The sequence below is a fragment of the Dendrobates tinctorius genome, unplaced genomic scaffold (assembly GCF_039654945.1).
Source record: "Dendrobates tinctorius isolate UK_male_01 unplaced genomic scaffold, ASM3965494v1 ptg000012l, whole genome shotgun sequence".
NCBI classification, from domain to species: Eukaryota; Metazoa; Chordata; class Amphibia; order Anura; family Dendrobatidae; genus Dendrobates; species Dendrobates tinctorius.
The window spans coordinates 9,137,361-9,158,620 of NW_027361680.1; the positions used below are offsets into that span (position 1 = coordinate 9,137,361).

At 41.9% G+C, this 21,260-nt stretch overlaps 1 protein-coding gene across 1 annotated transcript in view; it reads left to right on the plus strand.

Moving 5' to 3' along the window:
• The first annotated feature begins 16,747 nt into the window (after nucleotides 1-16,747).
• MGST3 (microsomal glutathione S-transferase 3) overlaps nucleotides 16,748-21,260 on the plus strand; it is a 102,970-nt gene continuing 98,457 nt past the window's right edge. Inside the window, exon 1 of the mRNA XM_073557974.1 lies at nucleotides 16,748-16,905. The gene's annotated coding sequence lies outside the window, so the exon portion shown is untranslated. The remainder of the gene's footprint in view (nucleotides 16,906-21,260) is intronic.

The window sequence follows — 21,260 nt, forward strand, 5'->3', positions numbered from 1 at the left end:
TAACTTGCGTTTATTTGTGAAAAAAACGGACATTTGGCGAAAATTTTGAAAATGTCGCAATTTTCCAACTTTGAATTTTTATGCCCTTAAATCACAGAGATACGGCACACAAAAAACTTGATAAGTAACATTTCCCACATGTTTACTTTACATCAGCACAATTTTGGACCCAAAATTTTTTTTTGTTAGGAAGTTATAAGGGTTAAAAATTGACCAGCGATTTCTCATTTTTGCAACACCATTTTATTTTTACAGACCACATCACATTTGAAGCCACTTTGAGGGGTCTATATGATAGAAAACACCCAAAAGTGACACCATTCTAAAAACTGCACCCCTTAAGGTTCTCAAAACCACATTCAAGAAGTTTATTAACCCTTTAGGTGCGTCACAGGAATTTTTTGAATATTTAAAAAAAAAATGAACATTTAACTTTTTTTCACTAAAAAAATACTTCAGGTTCAATTTTTTTTATTTTACCAAGGGTAACAGGACAAATTGGACTGCAAAAGTTATTGTGCAATTTGTCCTGAGTACGCTGATACGTGATATGTGGCGGGGAACCACTGTTTCGGTGCATGGCAGACCTCAGCAGAGAAGGAGCTCCGTTTGACTTTTTCAATGTAAAATTGGCTGGAATTCAGATCGGACGCCATGTCGCGTTTGGAGAGCCCCTGATGTACCTAAACAGTGGAAACCCCCCAAGTGACCCCATTTTGGAAACTAGACCGCCCAAGGAACTTATCTAGATATGTGGTGAGAACTTTGAACCCACAAGGGCTTCACAGAAGTTTATAACGTACAGCGGTACAATTAAAAAATCATATTTTTTCCACAAAAATGATCTTTTCACCCCCAATTTTTTTTTCCAAGGGTAACAGGACCCTAAAAGTTATTGTGCAATTTGTCCTGAGTACGCTGATACCCCACATGTGGGGGTAAACCACTATTTGGGCGCATTGCAGAGCTCGGAAGGGAAGCAGCGCCATTTGACGTTTTTGGCTGGAATTGATATCGGACACCATGTCGCGATTGGAAAACCCCTGATGTACCAAAACAGTGGAAACCCCCACAAATGACACCATTTTGGAAACTAGACCCCCAAGGAACTTATCTAGATGTGTGGTGAGAACTTTGAACCCCCAAGGGCTTCACAGAAGTTTATAACGTACAGCCGTACAATTAAAAAATCATATTTTTTCCACAAAAATGATCTTTTCACCCTCAATTCTTATTTTTCCAAGGGTAACAGGACCCTAAAAGATATTGTGCAATTTGTCCTGAGTACGCTGATACCCCATATGTGGGTGTAAATGACTATTTGGGCGCATGGCAGAGCTTGGAAGGGAAGCAGCGCCATTTGACGTTTTTGGCTGGAATTGAGATCGGACACCATATCGCGTTTGGAAAGCCCCTGATGTACCAAAACAGTAGAAACCCCCCACAATTGACACCATTTTGGAAACTAGACCCCCTAAGGAACTTATCTAGATGTGTGGTGAGCACTTTGAACCCCCCAGTGTTTCACAGAAGTTTATAACGACCGGGCGTGAAAATAAAGATATCGTATTTTTTCAACAAACATCATCTTTTAGTCCCCATTTTTTTTTATTTTTCCTGAGTACGCTGATACCCCATATGTGGGAGAAAACTACTGTATGGGCACACATCGGGGCTCGGAAGGGAAGTAGTGATGTTTTGGAATGCAGACTTTGATGGAATGGTCTGCGGGTGTCATGTTGCCTTTGGAGAGCCCCTGATGTACCTAAACAGTGGAAACCCCCCACAAGTGACCCCATTTTGGAAACTAGACCCCCTAAGGAACTTATCTAGATGTGTGGTGAGCACTTTGAACCCCCCAGTGTTTCACAGAAGTTTATAACGACCGGGCGTGAAAATAAAGATATCGTATTTTTTCAACAAACATCATCTTTTAGTCCCCATTTTTTTTTATTTTTCCTGAGTACGCTGATACCCCATATGTGGGAGAAAACTACTGTATGGGCACACATCGGGGCTCGGAAGGGAAGTAGTGATGTTTTGGAATGCAGACTTTGATGGAATGGTCTGCGGGTGTCATGTTGCCTTTGGAGAGCCCCTAATGTACCTAAACAGTGGAAACCCCCCACAAATGACCGCATTTTGGAAACTAGACCCCCTAAGGAACTTATCTAGATGTGTGGTGAGCACTTTGAACCCCCAAGGGCTTCACAGAAGTTTATAATGCCCAGGCATGAAAATAAAAAAATCATATTGTTTCCACAAACATGATCAATTAGTCTCCAATTTTTTTATTTTCCCAAGGGTAACAGGAGAAATTGGACCCCAAAAGTTGTTGTCCAATTTGTCCTGAGTACGCTGATACCTCATATGTGGGAGAAAACTACTGTATGGGCACACGTCGGGGCTCGGAAGGGAAGTAGTGACGTTTTGGAATGCAGACTTTGATGGATTGGTCTGCGGGTATCATGTGCGTTTGGAGAACCTCTGATGTACCTAAACTATTGAAACTCCCCACAAGTGACCCCATTTTGGAAACTGGACCCCCCATGGAACTTATCTAGATGTGTGGTGAGCACTTTGAACCCCCAAGTGCTTCACAGAAGTTTATAACGCCTGGGCGTGAAAATAAAAAAATCATTTTTTCCACAAAAATGATATTTTTGCCCCCAATTTTTTATTTTCACAAACGTCGTCTACGATGCCTGATGCGCTGCTGTCTCGCTCTCTCCTTCTCCAGAACAATCACCCTCAAACGATTCGCCTCCGCTGTAAAATCCGCCAAATTCTTCAAAATATTTCCAATCACAACATCCATCTTCGCCAGTAACTTGCTCTTCTCTCCAACCTGCACTTTCTCCTCTCCAACCTGTCAAAGAAGGGCTGTAGGAACATGTTATATATAGTTTTTCAGTAGCCAATCCCGTTCGGAAGGCCACAAGGGGCGATTTTAAAAACCGGATCCGGCGTAATCCGTCGAAAAACGGAACAAAAACCGGATGAACCGGATGAGACGGATCCGGTTTTGTCTGTGAAGAACAAGACGGATCCGGCAGAAAAACGGATCCGTCACATCCGGTTTTACGAAATATTTGCCGGATCCGGCGCTCCGGCACGACGCCGGATCGCGCCTGACGCCGAAAACCTGATGTGTGAAAGTAGCCTTAATCCACAGTGTGAGCACACACCCTATTAGGCTATGTGCACATTCTGCGGTTTTTGCTGCGGATCCGCTGCAGTTTTGGCCGCTGCGGATCTGCAGCAGTTCTGCAGACAGTGTACAGTAGCATGTAAGTCTATGTGATTTACATTCTGCTGTGCACATGCTGCGGATTTTTAACTGCGGAAAAGCTGCGGTTTTGAATCCGCAGAAAGAAATGACATGTCAATTCTTTCTGCGGATTCTGCTGCGGTTTACCATCTCCTCCATTGTAGAGGTGATAAACCACAGGGGAAAACCGCAGGCTAATCCGCAGGTCATTTTACCTGCGGTCCCGCAGATACAAATCCGCAGACCAATCCGCAGCGTGTGCACATAGCCTAAGGCCTATTTCACACTTCCGTTTTTGACCATCAGTCAAAATACGCCGGTTTTGCAAAAAAACGGATTCGCCATTTTTTTTTGGCGGATCCGTTTTTTTCCCCCATTAACTTGCATTGCCGGCGGATCTTGACGGATGGCCATCCGTTGCATCTGTTTTTTTGCGGATCCGTCAATTTTTTTGTGTCCGCCGAGATGCCTGGACGGACCATGTAACTTTTTTTTACTGCAGGATCCGCATTTTTATACAGCGCATGCCCAAAGAAATGAAGTCAGGAGGAAATTTAACCCTGAAATCATTTCTGGCGGACAAAGAAAAATTCTCTCTCTCTCGGGCAGCGGTTCCTTTAAAATTCTTAATTCGGCGGATCCGTCAAACAAACGGATCCGGTGGCATCCGTTCACATCAGTTAGGAACGGATCCGCTTTCCGCCTTTTTGGCGCATTTTAACCCCTTAAGCCCCAAGGGTGGTTTGCACGTTAATGACCAGGCCAATTTTTACAATTCTGACCACTGTCCCTTTATGAGGTAATAACTCTGAAATGCTTCCATGGATCCCGGTGATTCTGACATTGTTTTCTCGTGACATATTGTACTCCATGTTAATGGTAAAATTTCATTCAAATAACTTGCGTTTATTTGTGAAAAAAACGGACATTTGGCGAAAATTTTGAAAATGTCGCAATTTTCCAACTTTGAATTTTTATGCCCTTAAATCACAGAGATACGGCACACAAAAAACTTGATAAGTAACATTTCCCACATGTTTACTTTACATCAGCACAATTTTGGACCCAAAATTTTTTTTTGTTAGGAAGTTATAAGGGTTAAAAATTGACCAGCGATTTCTCATTTTTGCAACACCATTTTATTTTTACAGACCACATCACATTTGAAGCCACTTTGAGGGGTCTATATGATAGAAAACACCCAAAAGTGACACCATTCTAAAAACTGCACCCCTTAAGGTTCTCAAAACCACATTCAAGAAGTTTATTAACCCTTTAGGTGCGTCACAGGAATTTTTTGAATATTTAAAAAAAAAATGAACATTTAACTTTTTTTCACTAAAAAAATACTTCAGGTTCAATTTTTTTTATTTTACCAAGGGTAACAGGACAAATTGGACTGCAAAAGTTATTGTGCAATTTGTCCTGAGTACGCTGATACGTGATATGTGGCGGGGAACCACTGTTTCGGTGCATGGCAGACCTCAGCAGAGAAGGAGCTCCGTTTGACTTTTTCAATGCAAAATTGGCTGGAATTCAGATCGGACGCCATGTCGCGTTTGGAGAGCCCCTGATGTACCTAAACAGTGGAAACCCCCCAAGTGACCCCATTTTGGAAACTAGACCGCCCAAGGAACTTATCTAGATATGTGGTGAGAACTTTGAACCCACAAGGGCTTCACAGAAGTTTATAACGTACAGCGGTACAATTAAAAAATCATATTTTTTCCACAAAAATGATCTTTTCACCCCCAATTTTTTTTTCCAAGGGTAACAGGACCCTAAAAGTTATTGTGCAATTTGTCCTGAGTACGCTGATACCCCACATGTGGGGGTAAACCACTATTTGGGCGCATTGCAGAGCTCGGAAGGGAAGCAGCGCCATTTGACGTTTTTGGCTGGAATTGATATCGGACACCATGTCGCGATTGGAAAACCCCTGATGTACCAAAACAGTGGAAACCCCCACAAATGACACCATTTTGGAAACTAGACCCCCAAGGAACTTATCTAGATGTGTGGTGAGAACTTTGAACCCCCAAGGGCTTCACAGAAGTTTATAACGTACAGCCGTACAATTAAAAAATCATATTTTTTCCACAAAAATGATCTTTTCACCCTCAATTCTTATTTTTCCAAGGGTAACAGGACCCTAAAAGATATTGTGCAATTTGTCCTGAGTACGCTGATACCCCATATGTGGGTGTAAATGACTATTTGGGCGCATGGCAGAGCTTGGAAGGGAAGCAGCGCCATTTGACGTTTTTGGCTGGAATTGAGATCGGACACCATATCGCGTTTGGAAAGCCCCTGATGTACCAAAACAGTAGAAACCCCCCACAATTGACACCATTTTGGAAACTAGACCCCCTAAGGAACTTATCTAGATGTGTGGTGAGCACTTTGAACCCCCCAGTGCTTCACAGAAGTTTATAACGCCCGGGCATGAAAATAAAAAAATCGTATTTTTTCCACAAACATGATCTTTTAGTCACCAATTTTTTCATTTTCCCAAGGGTACAAGGAGAAATTGGACCGCAAAAGTTGTTGTCCAATTTGTCCTGAGTACGCTGATACCTCATATGTGGGAGAAAACTACTGTATGGGCACACGTCGGGGATCGGGAGGGAAGTAGTGACGTTTTGGAATGCAGACTTTGATGGAATGGTCTGCGGGTGTCATGTTGCCTTTGGAGAGCCCCTGATGTACCTAAACAGTGGAAACCCCCCACAAGTGACCCCATTTTGGAAACTAGACCCCCTAAGGAACTTATCTAGATGTGTGGTGAGCACTTTGAACCTCCCAGTGTTTCACAGAAGTTTATAACGACCGGGCGTGAAAATAAAGATATCGTATTTTTTCAACAAACATCATCTTTTAGTCCCCATTTTTTTTTATTTTTCCTGAGTACGCTGATACCCCATGTGTGGGAGAAAACTACTGTATGGGCACACATCGGGGCTCGGAAGGGAAGTAGTGATGTTTTGGAATGCAGACTTTGATGGAATGGTCTGCGGGTGTCATGTTGCCTTTGGAGAGCCCCTAATGTACCTAAACAGTGGAAACCCCCCACAAATGACCGCATTTTGGAAACTAGACCCCCTAAGGAACTTATCTAGATGTGTGGTGAGCACTTTGAACCCCCAAGGGCTTCACAGAAGTTTATAATGCCCAGGCATGAAAATAAAAAAATCATATTGTTTCCACAAACATGATCAATTAGTCTCCAATTTTTTTATTTTCCCAAGGGTAACAGGAGAAATTGGACCCCAAAAGTTGTTGTCCAATTTGTCCTGAGTACGCTGATACCTCATATGTGGGAGAAAACTACTGTATGGGCACACGTCGGGGCTCGGAAGGGAAGTAGTGACGTTTTGGAATGCAGACTTTGATGGATTGGTCTGCGGGTATCATGTGCGTTTGGAGAACCTCTGATGTACCTAAACTATTGAAACTCCCCACAAGTGACCCCATTTTGGAAACTGGACCCCCCATGGAACTTATCTAGATGTGTGGTGAGCACTTTGAACCCCCAAGTGCTTCACAAAAGTTTATAACGCCTGGGCGTGAAATTAAAAAAATCATTTTTTTCCACAAAAATGATATTTTTGCCCCCAATTTTTTTTTTCCTAAGGGTAACAGGAGAAATTGGACCCCAAAAGTTGTTTTGCAATTTGTCCTGAGTATGCTGATACCCTATATGTGGGGGCAAAACACTGTTTGGGCGCATGGCAAAGCTTGGAAGGGAAGGAGCACCATTTGACTTTTTCAACGCAGAATTGGCTGGAATTGAGATCAGATGCCATGTTGCATTTGGAGAGCACCTGATGTCCCCAAACAGTGGAAACCCCCCAATTATAACTCCAACCCTAACCCCAACACACCCCTAACCCTAATCTGAGCCCTAACCCTAATGGGAAAATGGAAATAAATACATTTTTTTAAATTTTATTTTTCCCTAACTAAGGGGGTGATAACGGGGGGGTTTGATTTACTATTTATGGCGGTTTTTATGTTTGGCAGCTGTCGCACGCTAAATGACGCTTTTTATTGTAAAAATAGTTTTTGCATCACCACATTTTGAGACCTATAATTTTTCCATATTTTGACCCACCGAGTCATGTGAGGTCTTATTCTTTGCGGTAGGAGTTGACGTTTCTATTGGTATCATGTTCGGGCATGTGACATTTTTTGATCGCTTTTTATTCCGATATTTGGGACGCAGAATGAACTAAAAACCTGCGTTTCACGAATTTCTTTTGGGGGGGTGCGTTTACACCGTTCCGCGTGCTGTAAAATTGATAAAGTGGTTTTATTCTTCGGGTCAGTACGGTTACAGCGATACCTCATTTAGTACACAATTCTTTCTAGCTAATTATAGCAGAAAAAACAACCAGTATTTAGGAAAAAATATAAACAATTTTATTGAAATATATTAAAAATATGCATAATAAACAGAGTTTCCCACTATGCAGGCTATCAAGGGGTTAATCCAATAATAGACAGTACAGATAATGTAAAATAGCTGAAACCATATACTATCAGCATACAAGCATCCTGAAGTATTTCAATATTAACATATGTAATGCAAATTTTCAACTTTATGAATAGGCTCATTACATAATCAGGCCACGTTTAAAGTGCAAAGTGTGCTTTGTGCAAATGGAACTAATCACTACACTGACAATAAAGTATCATACAATCTTCCAGTGCCGGCAAATAAGCTATACAAACTGGATAATACAATTTAGATAAGCCCATTGTGAATGGACAATTATATACTGCGGCCAGTGCTTAAACTGTGGCCCAAATAGTGATGCATGTAAACAAACTATACGCTGTACTTACATCTAATATGTAGTAGAGGATTCCCCAAGCCTGCCGCCCCAACGCGCGTTTTACCGCTTCTTCCTCAGGAGGCCTGGCCTATAGCGGCCTCGGTGTTAGTATTTATAGGAAATGATGTCAAGAACGCTAACAAGCAATCAAAGCTAGGTCATATAACGGCGCATGCGCAGATTCAAGACTGTCATCAATCTGGGACTTCCTCCCCGCGCTCATGGAACGCAAGCAACCAGGTGCTGCTTAGCAACCAAAGTCGCCCGCAATTCCCGTCGAGCGCTCAGAGGAATCCCTGACAGAGCCAGTTCTGGGCATGCGCACTAGACCGCTTTAAAAACAAACATTTTAGGTGCTTATAGCCTCCCAAAAAAACGGACTGTAAATGCTTAAGTGTGAATGAATGTATGTTGTGATAGTGAATGCTATAAACAAAGTTAATACTCTATAAGCCACATAAAACTAACTTATATCCCGTTCATAAAACTGACTATCAGAAAATTATTAAAGTGATAAGAGTTATATCCCATCAATGCATGATGCATTATATTAATACTAGAGCAATTGTGAGCCAAGACAATTGATACTGTGAAGTAATATAAATATATAAGAAATATACATACAAAAAACAATTTTTTAACATACAAACACATAAAAATGAAATACATATCAAATTATGATATTCTAATAATATATAATTGTCCATTCACAATGGGCTTATCTAAATTGTATTATCCAGTTTGTATAGCTTATTTGCCGGCACTGGAAGATTGTATGATACTTTATTGTCAGTGTAGTGATTAGTTCCATTTGCACAAAGCACACTTTGCACTTTAAACGTGGCCTGATTATGTAATGAGCCTATTCATAAAGTTGAAAATTTGCATTACATATGTTAATATTGAAATACTTCAGGATGCTTGTATGCTGATAGTATATGGTCTCAGCTATTTTACATTATCTGTACTGTCTATTTTTGGATTAACCCCTTGTTAGCCTGCATAGTGGGAAACTCTGTTTATTATGGATATTTTTAATATATTTCAATAAAATTGTTTATATTTTTTCCTAAATACTCGTTGATTTTTCTGCTATAATTAGCTAGAAAGAATTGTGTACTATAGCATTGTATCTGGAGTTAAAGAGGTGATATTGTTATATCCATAATTTTTTGGGAATATTTGTGATAATATTGTATATTCTGTTTTATAACAGTTATTGATCCCTGGACATGGATTTTAAAGCCATGGAAAAGGCTTGGCAGGATAAAGCATCAGATCTTTTCAAACAGAGTGTTTCCACTAATTTTAATTTTACCCATGATGATTCTAAGGACCTAATGTTGAAATATAAAAATCTTGTACATAAAAAAAACTTGTGTATGGTGGACCAAAGCCTCTTTGGAAAATTACATCAAACAAAAAATTGTACCTCGTGGCCTAAGAGTACAGTTGTATCCTACGTTTGATCTTAATGATGTAGATCTTATGACGAGATGGGAAGCAGCTTCCTCTATTTGTTCTTTGTCTTTCATGGAAATAATAAATTTAAAAAACATGTCTATGTTAGACGAGATTGACAATGAACTTAATCAGTTACAAAAAGATTTGACTGCTAAAATGAATGGGGAACAACTTGATAAGTTCCTTCTGAGTGTGAACCAGGATTTAGAAAAGTGGGAGCAACAAATTAGTACAGCGAAAATAAAGAAGCTGCAGAGAGATTTACAGGATTATGATCAGAAAAAAGTGTATCGTTGGCAAACTAGGATTTCGGGTAAAAATAAACATCCTATATCTCGAAGTCCTTCGGTATCTTCCGCATCTTCTGTTTCCAGCGCAGCTACCCCAGTATATGAGATTGAACGTTTTAATCCCAAACGGATGAAAACTAGGTTTGGGGCAAGAGATAGAAGTACTTCTTGGCAGAATTCAAAGAGGAGGAATGATAACCCTAAGGTAATCAATCTATCTTCTCATGCTCTGTGGCCTCCCCTCAAACACTCTCGCACCCCTCCAATCTATTCTAAACTCTGCTGCCCGACTAATCCACCTGTCCCCCCGCTATTCCCCAGCTTCTCCCCTCTGTCAATCCCTTCACTGGCTCCCAATTGCCCAGAGACTCCATTACAAAACCCTAAACATGACATACAAAGCAATCCACAACCTGTCTCCTCCATACATCTGTGACCTCGTCTCCCGGTACTTTCCTGCACGCAACCTCCGATCCTCACAAGATCTCCTTCTCTACTCCCCTCTTATCTCCTCTTCCCACAATCGCATACAAGATTTCTCTCGCGCATCACCCCTACTCTGGAACGCTCTACCACAACATATCAGACTCTCACCTACCATCGAAACCTTCAAAAAGAGCCTGAAGACCCACCTCTTCCGACAAGCCTATAACCTGCAGTAACCACCGATCGACCAAACCGCTGCACGACCAGCTCTACCCTCGCCTACTGTATTATCACCCATCCCTTGAAGATTGTGAGCCCTCGCGGGCAGGGTCCTCTCTCCTCCTGTACCAGTTATGACTTGTATTGTTTAAGATTATTGTACTTGTTTTTATGTATACCCCTCCTCACATGTAAAGCGCCATGGAATAAATGGCGCTATAACAATAAATAATAATAATAATCTTCTCATGTATTATCTTATGAACAGGTTGAATTGTTGGATAAGGGTTTATCCTTTTCTCCTCCACAACCTTTAGATACATTCACGGCCATAAAGGACGTTCATCTCTTTGCAAGAAAATTAATTCTGAAGAGATTTCATGAAAAAAAATAATATGGGGTTACCGCTGGAAACAGAGGAGGAGAAGGAGGCTATTGCAATTTTTGAATCTTTGGCTGAGGAAAACCAAGAATCAAAAGCGGTGAGTTCATTCCCCTCTTATCTGTTCAATAAATCCACAAAATTTCCCAGTATTAACACCTGTCCATCTGTCGATGTCTTTGTGAAATTGGTCACAAAAGATATTGAAAAAATTAAAAATGATTTTCATCCCAGCCCATATTGTAAAAAAGAAAGAAATATTATAAAAGAAATGCAGAATTGGGATGATGTGTTATTTAAGAGGGCCGATAAAAGGGGCAATTTAGTTATCTGGCCTCGGGATATGTATGTTCGACAGGCCCATAAGTTGCTTATGGATCCTAATTGCTATCAGAAATTAACGCATATCCCACTCATACAATATCAAAAAGAGCTAGTGGACATTATGATGGGAGCCTGGGAAGAAGGACTAATTCCAAAAAAATTATTGGAAACTATTGAAAATTTGAAACCTAAGTTACCTACATTTTACCTTATCCCCAAGGTTCACAAAAATGTGTTAGATCCCCCGGGTCGCCCTATAGTCTCGGGGAATGAGGGTTTGAGTGAATTGGTGTGTCAAATTATTGACCACTATTTAAAACCTATTGTAATCTCACTACCCTCTCATATCCTCGACACTACTGCGGCATTGAGGAGGTTAGATCAATTGAACCTTGGGGATAATATGATCCTAGTCAAGGCGGATGTTGAGGCTTTATACACCTCTATCCGCCATGCACAGGGTCTAAAGGCTATTGCATGGTTCCTTAATAATAGCAATTTGGATTTTTCAATGTCGAGATTTATCCTGAATCTTCTAGAATTCATCCTAACACATAATTGCTTTACTTTTGATCATCAGGTGTACCTCCAATTGCAAGGTATGGCAATGGGGCAGCTTCTGCCCCCTCCTACGCCAATTTGTTTTTAGGTTTCTGGGAGAGGGAAATTTTTCAGAGCTCCCCCGTTGCCGGCATAGAAAAAATCCGTGATTGGATAAGGTACATCGATGATGTAATGTTTGTTTGGGATGGCTCTGTTGACGAACTTCATGAGTTAATGTCGACATTGAATAAAAATGATCTAAATATTCATTTAACTTATACATTTGGAAGAAAAGTCAATTTTTTGGATATAGACATTACGGTACAGGATGATGGGTCAATTCTTACCGACATCTACTGTAAATCTACAGCGACTAATTCGATCCTCCATGCTGAATCTTCACATTTAAAATCTACTATTCGGTCTATTCCAGTAAGTCAGTACCTTAGGGCAAAGAGAATTTGCTCTACAGAACAAGCCTTTCAAAAACAGGCCAAAGACTTATATTCTAGGTTCCGAGAAAGGTCTTATGGTCATAGGCAAATAAGGTATGCTTATAAAAGAGCACAAGACACTTCGCTTAATCAGCTTTTGTATAAAAAGAAAGAAGTTCGGGATGTGGACTGTAAAACAGTCAGGTTGATTACACCTTTTAATGAGCAGTGGAAACAACTTTCTAGTGTCATTCATAATCATTGGGGAATTCTATTAACTGATCCAATTTTAAATAAAACATTATCTAGCAAGCCATGCATCACTGCTAAGAGGTCAAGAAATTTATCGGATTTGTTAGTCCATAGTCATTTTTCATCAAAAAAAGAACAGAAAGGCTTTTTGGGTGACATCCAGGGCTTTTTTCCTTGCAGGAAATGTAAGGCTTGTGCTAACACTATAAGAGGAAAAGAATTTAAAAATACGGATCAAACTAGAACATTTACTATCAGAAAGTGCTTGACTTGCTCCTCCAAGGGAGTCATCTATTTGGCAAAATGCCCTTGTAACAAAATATATATTGGAATGACTACGAGAGAGTTGCGAATACGAATACGAGAACATATCCGAGACATTGAGAGGTCAAAAGAATCCGAGGAGGGAGAGCAACTAAAAACCCTACCTCGACATTTTAAGAAGTGTCATAATTCAGATACGAATGGTCTCCGGATAATGGCCATTGATCAGGTATCTTTGGGAATGAGGGGAGGAAATTTGTTTAAAAGATTGTCGCAAATCGAAAGTAGGTGGATTTATAGACTTAATTCAATGGTCCCTGGGGGTTTGAACGACAGTCACGGGTTTGGGTCCTTTCTATAGAGGATATGGGTAATTTTAGTTAGGGTGTTTTTATTTATTTTTTATTGTTTATTTTTATTAATACTTGTATCTTTATTACAGTAATTTCTATGTACATTTACGGTGCATGTGATTTTGCGGATGAGTCCCCATGATTTGAAGATAGAGAAGAATGAATTTTCTTTTTTGGATCTCCTCTAAAGGGGAAATCGCATCTAGAAGAATGGACTGATTGTTTTATCACTGTTTAGCACGTCTTTTTTCGGTGTAAAATATTAATATAATATGTTTGCACATAATTAGAATATCATTATTTGATATATATTTCATTTTTATGTGTTTGTATGTTAAAAAATTGTTTTTTGTATGAATATTTCTTATATATTTATATTACTTCACAGTATCAATTGTCTTGGCTCACAATTGCTCTAGTATTAATATAATGCATCATGCATTGATAGGATATAACTCTTATCACTTTAATAATTTTCTGATAGTCAGTTTTATGAACGGGATATAAGTTAGTTTTATGTGGCTTATAGAGTATTAACTTTGTTTATAGCATTCACTATCACAACATACATTCATTCACACTTAAGCATTTACAGTCCGTTTTTTTGGGAGGCTATAAGCACCTAAAATGTTTGTTTTTAAAGCGGTCTAGTGCGCATGCCCAGAACTGGCTCTGTCAGGGATTCCTCTGAGCGCTCGACGGGAATTGCGGGCGACTTTGGTTGCTAAGCAGCACCTGGTTGCTTGCGTTCCATGAGCGCGGGGAGGAAGTCCCAGATTGATGACAGTCTTGAATCTGCGCATGCGCCGTTATATGACCTAGCTTTGATTGCTTGTTAGCGTTCTTGACATCATTTCCTATAAATACTAACACCGAGGCCGCTATAGGCCACGCCTCCTGAGGAAGAAGCGGTGAAACGCGCGTTGGGGCGGCAGGCTTGGAGAATCCTCTACTACATATTAGATGTAAGTACAGTGTATAGTTTGTTTACATGCATCACTATTTGGGCCACAGTTTAAGCACTGGCCGCAGTATATAATTGTCCATTCACAATGGGCTTATCTAAATTGTATTATCCAGTTTGTATAGCTTATTTGCCGGCACTGGAAGATTGTATGATACTTTATTGTCAGTGTAGTGATTAGTTCCATTTGCACAAAGCACACTTTGCACTTTAAACGTGGCCTGATTATGTAATGAGCCTATTCATAAAGTTGAAAATTTGCATTACATATGTTAATATTGAAATACTTCAGGATGCTTGTATGCTGATAGTATATGGTTTCAACTATTTTACATTATCTGTACTGTCTATTTTTGGATTAACCCCTTGTTAGCCTGCATAGTGGGAAACTCTGTTTATTATGGATATTTTTAATATATTTCAATAAAATTGCTTATATTTTTTCCTAAATACTCGTTGTTTATTCTGATATAATTAGCTAGAAAGAATTGTGTACTATAGCATTGTATCTGGAGTTAAAGAGGTGATATTGTTATATCCATAATTTTTTGGGAATATTTGTGATGATACCTCATTTAGGTCGTTTTTTTATGTTTTGTCAGTTTTATGCAATGAAAACAATTTTATATAAAAAATAATTATTTTTGCATCGCTTTATTCTACGAGCTATAACTTTTTTATTTTTTGGCGGATGACGCTGTATGTCGGCTCGTTTTTTGCGGGACAAGATGCCGTTTTCAGCGGTACCATGGATATTTATATGCGTCTTTTTGATTGCACGTTATTGCACTTTTTGTTCGGTGGTATGATAATAAATCATTATTTTTGCTTCGTTTTTTATTTTTATTTTTTAAGGGGTTCGCTAAAGGGGTTAACTAATGGGACTGTTTTATAGGGCGGGTCGCTACGGACGCGGCGATACCAAATATGTGTACTATTGTTTTTTTTTTTTTTTTCAAAAAATGAATTTATTGGGGAATTTTTTTTTTTTTACTAATTTATTTAACGATTTTTTTTAAATTATTTTTACACTTTTTTTTTACTTTATTACATAGTCCCAGGTGGGACATCACTGTCCTGTGACAGATCGCTGATCTGTCACATCACAGATCACTGTGACAGATCAGCAATCTGTCACAGGCAGTTCTGCAGACTTCCTCATGCCTGCGCTTTGCAGGCAGTGAGGAAGTCAGCTCCCTACAGGCCCCTGTCGCCATCTTGGATCCGGGGGCCTGTAGGGAAGGAGTCCCCCGCAGCAGTGCTGCACATTGCGCTGCCGTGGGGGGCTCAGGGAAGCACGGAGGGAGCCCCATCCCTGCTTCCCTTTAACCCCCGGTACACTGCGATCGTGTTTGATCGCGGTGTACAAGGGGTTAACGTGTCGGGGGCGGTCCGTGACCGCATTGTGCCGGGTGTCAGCTGTGATAACCAGCTGACACCCGGCCGCGATCAGCGGCGCTCACCACGTGGGCGCTGCTGATCGTAATAGGCCGGGGTCACACTAACCGACGCAAAATACGGTCAGTATTTTACATGCGTAATACGGATGAATGACCCCTAAATAGTGCTCCGTATGTCATCCGTAATCAAGGTGTGGTCGCGTATTTTGCGCAGGTAAGCATCCGTATGTAATCCGTATGGCGAGATTTTCTCGCAGGCTTGCAAAATGGACATATAATGGAGCCCTATGACAGGGTTTATCAGAAACCAAAGAATAGATATAGACACATAGAATGCAAATATATATATATGTATGCTATGTGTATATATCTATTCTTTCATTTCTTTATTAAACCTGTCAGTGTGAGTTTACTGTATAGCGCACTGAATTGCCGACTTTGCTAAAAGATACCGGATGCGTATTTCTCACAAGTCACATGTGTGGTCCGTGTGTAATCCGTATTTTTTGCGCACCCATAGACTTGCACGGAGCGTAGAATACGGATAAGAAATATACGCCTGGTGCGAGGTACCCCATAGAGAATCATTGGTCCGTGTCTAATGCGTGCTTTTAGCGCCTCTCTCTCGGCCGTATTCCTCGCCAGTGTGACCCCGGCCTTAAACGTACTATCCCGTCCTTGGGAATTAAGTCCCAGGGCACATGGACGGGATAGTACGTCTAATGGCAGAAAGGGGTTAACTGAAACAAAAAACTGAAGTGTGAAACAGGCCTTAGGGTATGTGCACACATAGTTTTTTGTCTCTGCGGATTTTGTAGCGAAAACCGCAGGACAAAGTGCTGCAGTTTATCTGCGGTTTATCCGCGTTTTTTCTGCGGTTTTCCACCTCATAATGGATGAGGTGTAAAACTGCAGCGTTTCTGCACCAAACAATTGACATGCTGCGGATTCTAAACCGCAGCAAAACCGCGCGGAAAAATCCGCAGCATGTGCACAGCTTTTATTTCCATAGGAAATAAAGGTACTGTACAACGCAGCAGAATCTGTTGCGTTTCTGTAGAGCCGGAAACACAGCAGAAACCGCAAAGTGTGCACATCCCCTTAGCTGCAGGTCCATGTGACCCCAATATACAGTTACTGGGCGGACAGAGTGCTGGCTGCTGCGCTAGGCTTGCTGCCTTAGTCCGGTGCTCCCGGGGCTGACTTCTCACCTGGGAGCCTCCACCCCAGTTTCCTATTTGCACCTTTGAGCAGAAGCCTCGCCCTGACGTGCGGAAGCAGCAGCGGACTTTGTAGCTACCGGGGCGCGACCTGTCACACCAGATCCCGATGCACGGAAGCGGCTCCCACACAGCAGCCCCCAGCCCTGCACGGGGCGTGGCCGAGCCCCGCCCACCTATAGCTCCTCCTCCTGACCTTTAGTCAGAACTCAGGGCTGGAAGGCAGAGTGGTGGTCGTGGTAGTGAGGGCTGCAGTGTAAGGTAAGGGACCGTTGCGGGCACCGTGCTCCTCTGCACAGGCTGCGGCCGCAGCTCCGGCCTTGGCGCCGCTCTGCTGCTTCCTGTAACCTTGACATTGGGAAACTGGAAAGCCGTGTGCGCGCTGCCGGGACTGGCCGGGCTCGTATAGGGCGCGCTCTATGGCAGTGTCCCCACCTCCGGGCCCCCTGTGCTATGGAAACTGCACGCATGATCTGTGGGGGTCTCCTTATAGGGTGGGGTAGGCAGGACGGCGTTACTATGGGGTCTGTGCCATAAAGGGCTCGCCAACTCCCTTATCTTACCGAGGGCCTGAGTGTGACCTTCTCCGGTGTCCAAGGCTCCAAACCTGTAGTTACTCTGTGACTGCAGACTGGTGAAGCCTCGGCACACATGCCAACTAGCCTAACTAGCCTTTCTCCATACACTTGCATAGAGGGCGGCTGAACACTTCTAGTTGGAATGTGGCTGGAAGTATGCAGCTCACATGACTGCCTGGCCCGCAAACCCTCCCCGCCACGTGATGCTGGCATTGTGAGGACTGACACGCCTGCAGTGGGTAGTGACTAAGGCCCCTGTACCTGTATTTGGACCCCTGCATCTAACCATAGACATTAACCCCTTCACTACCAAGGGTGGTTTGCACGTTAATTCCCAAGCTAATTTTTACCATTCTGACCACTGTCCCTTTATGAGGTAATAACTCTGAAACGCTTCCATGGATCCTGGTGATTCTAACATTGTTTTCTTGTGACATATTGTACTTCATGTTAGTGGAAAAATTTCATTCATATAATTTGTGTGTTTGTGAAAAAAATGGAAATTTGGCGAATATTTTGAAAATTTCGCACTTTTCCAACTTTTGAATTTTTATGCTTTTAAATCACAAAGATACAGCACACAAAAAACCTAATAAATAACATTTCCCACATGTTTACTTTACATCAGCACAATTTTGGAACCAAAATTTTTTTTTTGTTAGGAAGTTATAAGGGTTAAAAGTTGACCAGCGATTTCTCATTTACAACACCATTTTATTTTTACGGACCACATCACATTTGAAGCCACTTTGAGGGGTCTATATGATAGAAAATACCCAAAAGTGACACCATTCTAAAAACTGCACCCCCTCAAGGTGCTCAAAACCACATTCAAGAAGTTTATTAACCCTTCAGGTGCGTCACAGGAATTTTTTGAATGTCTAAAAAGAAAAGGAACATTTAACTTTTTTTCACAAAAAAAATTACTTCAGGTTCAATTGGACAGCAAAAGTTATTGTGCAATTTGTCCTGAGTACGCCGATACCTGATATGTTGGGAGGAGGGGGAACCACTGTTTGGGCGCATGGCAGAGCTCAGAAGAGAAGGAGCGCCATTTAACTTTCACTGCAAAATTGGCTGGAATTCAGATTGAACTCCATGCCACGTTTAGAGAGCCCCTGATGTGCCTAAACAGTGGAAAACCCCCACAAGTGACCCCATTTTGGAAACTAGACCCCCCCCCCCCCCAAGGAACTTATCTAGATATGTAGTGAGCACTTTGAACCCCCAAGGGCCTCACAGAAGTTTATAACGTACAGCCTTACAATTAAAAAAAATCATATTTTTTCCACAAAAATGATCTTTTCACCCCCAATTTTTATTTTCCCAGGAGTAACAGGACCCCAAAATTTATTGTGCAATTTGTCCGGAGTACGCTGATACCCCATATGTGGGGGTAAACCACTATTTGGGCACATGGCAGAGCTCGGAAGGGAAGCAGCGCCATTTAACTTTTCTGGCTGGAATTGAGATCGGACGCCATGTCACGTTTGGAAAACCCCTGATGTGCCAAAACAGTGGAAATCCCCCAATTCTAACTCCAACCCTAACCATAACCCTAGCTCTGACCCTAGCCCTAACCCTAATGGGAAAATGAAAATAAATTTTTTTTTTTAATTTTATTATTTTTCCCAAGCTAAGGGGGTGATAAAGGGGGGTTTGATCTACTATTTATGGCGGTTTTTATATTTGGCAGCTGTCATACCTTAAAAGACGCTTTTTATTGTAAAAATAGTTTATGCATCACCACTTTGAGAGCTATAATTTTTCCATATTTTGACCCACCGAGTCATGTGAGGTCTTATTTTTTGCGGGACGAGTTGACGTTTTTATTGGTACCATTTTCGGGCACGTGACTTTTTTTATCACTTTTTATTTCGATTTTTGGGACGCAGAATGAACAAAAACCGGCGTTTCATGAATTTCTTTTGGGGGGTGCGTTTACACCGTTCTGCGTGCGGTAAAATTGATAAAGCGGTTTTATTCTTCGGGTCAGTACGGTTACAGCGATACCTCATTTATGTTTTTTTTTTTTTTTTATGTTTTGTCGGTTTTATACAATGAAAACAATTTTATATAAAAAAATATTTTTGCATCTCTTTATCCTGCGAACTATAACTTATTTTTTCGCCGATTATGCTGTATGGCAGCTTGTTTTTTGCGGGACAAGATGATGTTTTCAGCGGTACCATGGTTATTTATATGCGTCTTTTTGATCGCGCGTTATTGCACTTTTTGTTCGGCGGTATGATCATTATTTTTCTTTTTTTTTTGTTAAGGGGTTCGCTAAAGGGGCTAACTAATGGGACAGTTTTATAGGGTGGGTTATTACGGACGCGGCGTTACCAAATGTGTACTTTTATTTTTTATTTTCAAAAAATGAATTTTAGGGAATTTTTTTTTAATTTTTACACTTTTTTTTTTTACTTTATTATAATGTCCCAGGGGGGACAACACTGTCCTGTGACAGATCAGCGATCTGTCCGAGGCACAGCACAAGGCTTCCTCGTGCCTGCGCTCTGCGGGCGGTGAGGAAGCCAGCTCCCTGAAGGTCCCCGTCGCCATTTTGGATCCGGGGACCTGCAGGGAAAGCAACCCCCGCAGCGGTGCTGCACATCGTGCTGCTGTGGGGGTCGCAGGGAGGCACGGAGGGAGCCCACTCCCTGCCGATGCTTCCTTTAACTCCCGGTACACCGCGATCATGTTTAATCGCGGTGTGCCAGGGGTTAATGTGTCGGGGCGGTCCTTGACCGCCCCTGACACTGTCGGTGTCGGCTGTGATAATCAGCTGACATCCGGCCGTGAACAGCTGCGCTCCCCCCGTGAGCGCAGCTGATAGCCTTAGACGTACTATTCCGTCCTTGGGACTTAGGTCCCAGGTCACATGGACGGAATAGTACGTCTAATGTAGGAAAGGGGTTAAAGCGGTTATGTGGGATGCTTATTAAAAAAAACAAACCTTAAGAGCAGGTAGTGGTTTCAAAATTGAGTGTTCAGTCTCTTCGAACATTGTTCAAGTGACAGCTGCAGGCAATCACACAGCGGTCAGGTGTCATACATGTAAACCTCGGCACTCAAGCTGGTGATTGGCTGCAGCCAATGCCTTAATATTGATTTCTGCACAACTGTCAGGGAGCTCCTGGAGTGAAGGAAGATTTATCAGTTTAACAATGTTATGAAGCAGATATGCTATCAATATCCGATCAGGAGAGGCCTTGACTACATCTGCTGCTGGAAGTACAATGTGTGGAGATGCACCACAACAGCGCCCTACCTCGTGTGGTGGCCGTTCTCAGAAACTGCATCTTGAGAACAGCCCCTTCACACAGGCTTGTCTCCTCCTATGGGAAACAAAGGGAAAAGAAATCAAAATGACCACTCTTTGGAAAGGAGAAATTGTCTAGTGCCACCTACTGGTGCTTTCCCTAAATGTGAAGTCCAACCAGTAAAACGTGACTTTGAGTGGTCGGACCATAATGCATTTAACTATAATAAAAATGTAAAGGAATAATAGTGTGCGCTCACACCAGCACCAGAAAGCCCCAGCACAAAGGGTCAATAGTTCACCGCATACTCTTAGGAGTTGATGTTGCAAAATATTTATTACAGTCAAATCAAAAAAGAAAAGCCAATCTTACAGAATTGTAGAGGCAGTAATCACTTTAGGCGATATCAATAACAGAAGGCGACTATAACTATTAGCAGACCTTCCGACCCCCCCCCCCAGGTCTTGGGGTACAGTCACATTTAGTGATGCACCAGCGATCCCGACAACGATACGACCCTGTCAGGATTGCTGGTGCATCGTTAAGTGGTCGCCAGTAAGCTGCCACACAGGCAGATCTCACCAGCGATGCAGCAGCGGTCGGCGGTCTTTACTTACCTGTCAGACACGGCGATGAAGACGTCCTCCCACCCGCGTCCACGCGTCGCTCGTCGGCGCCAGCAGGAAGCGGCCGATGAGAAACGGCCCAGGACGTTCTCGCGCGATCAGTGATAGCCAGCGGGGGAGCAGGTCGGAGGTGTCACATATAGCGA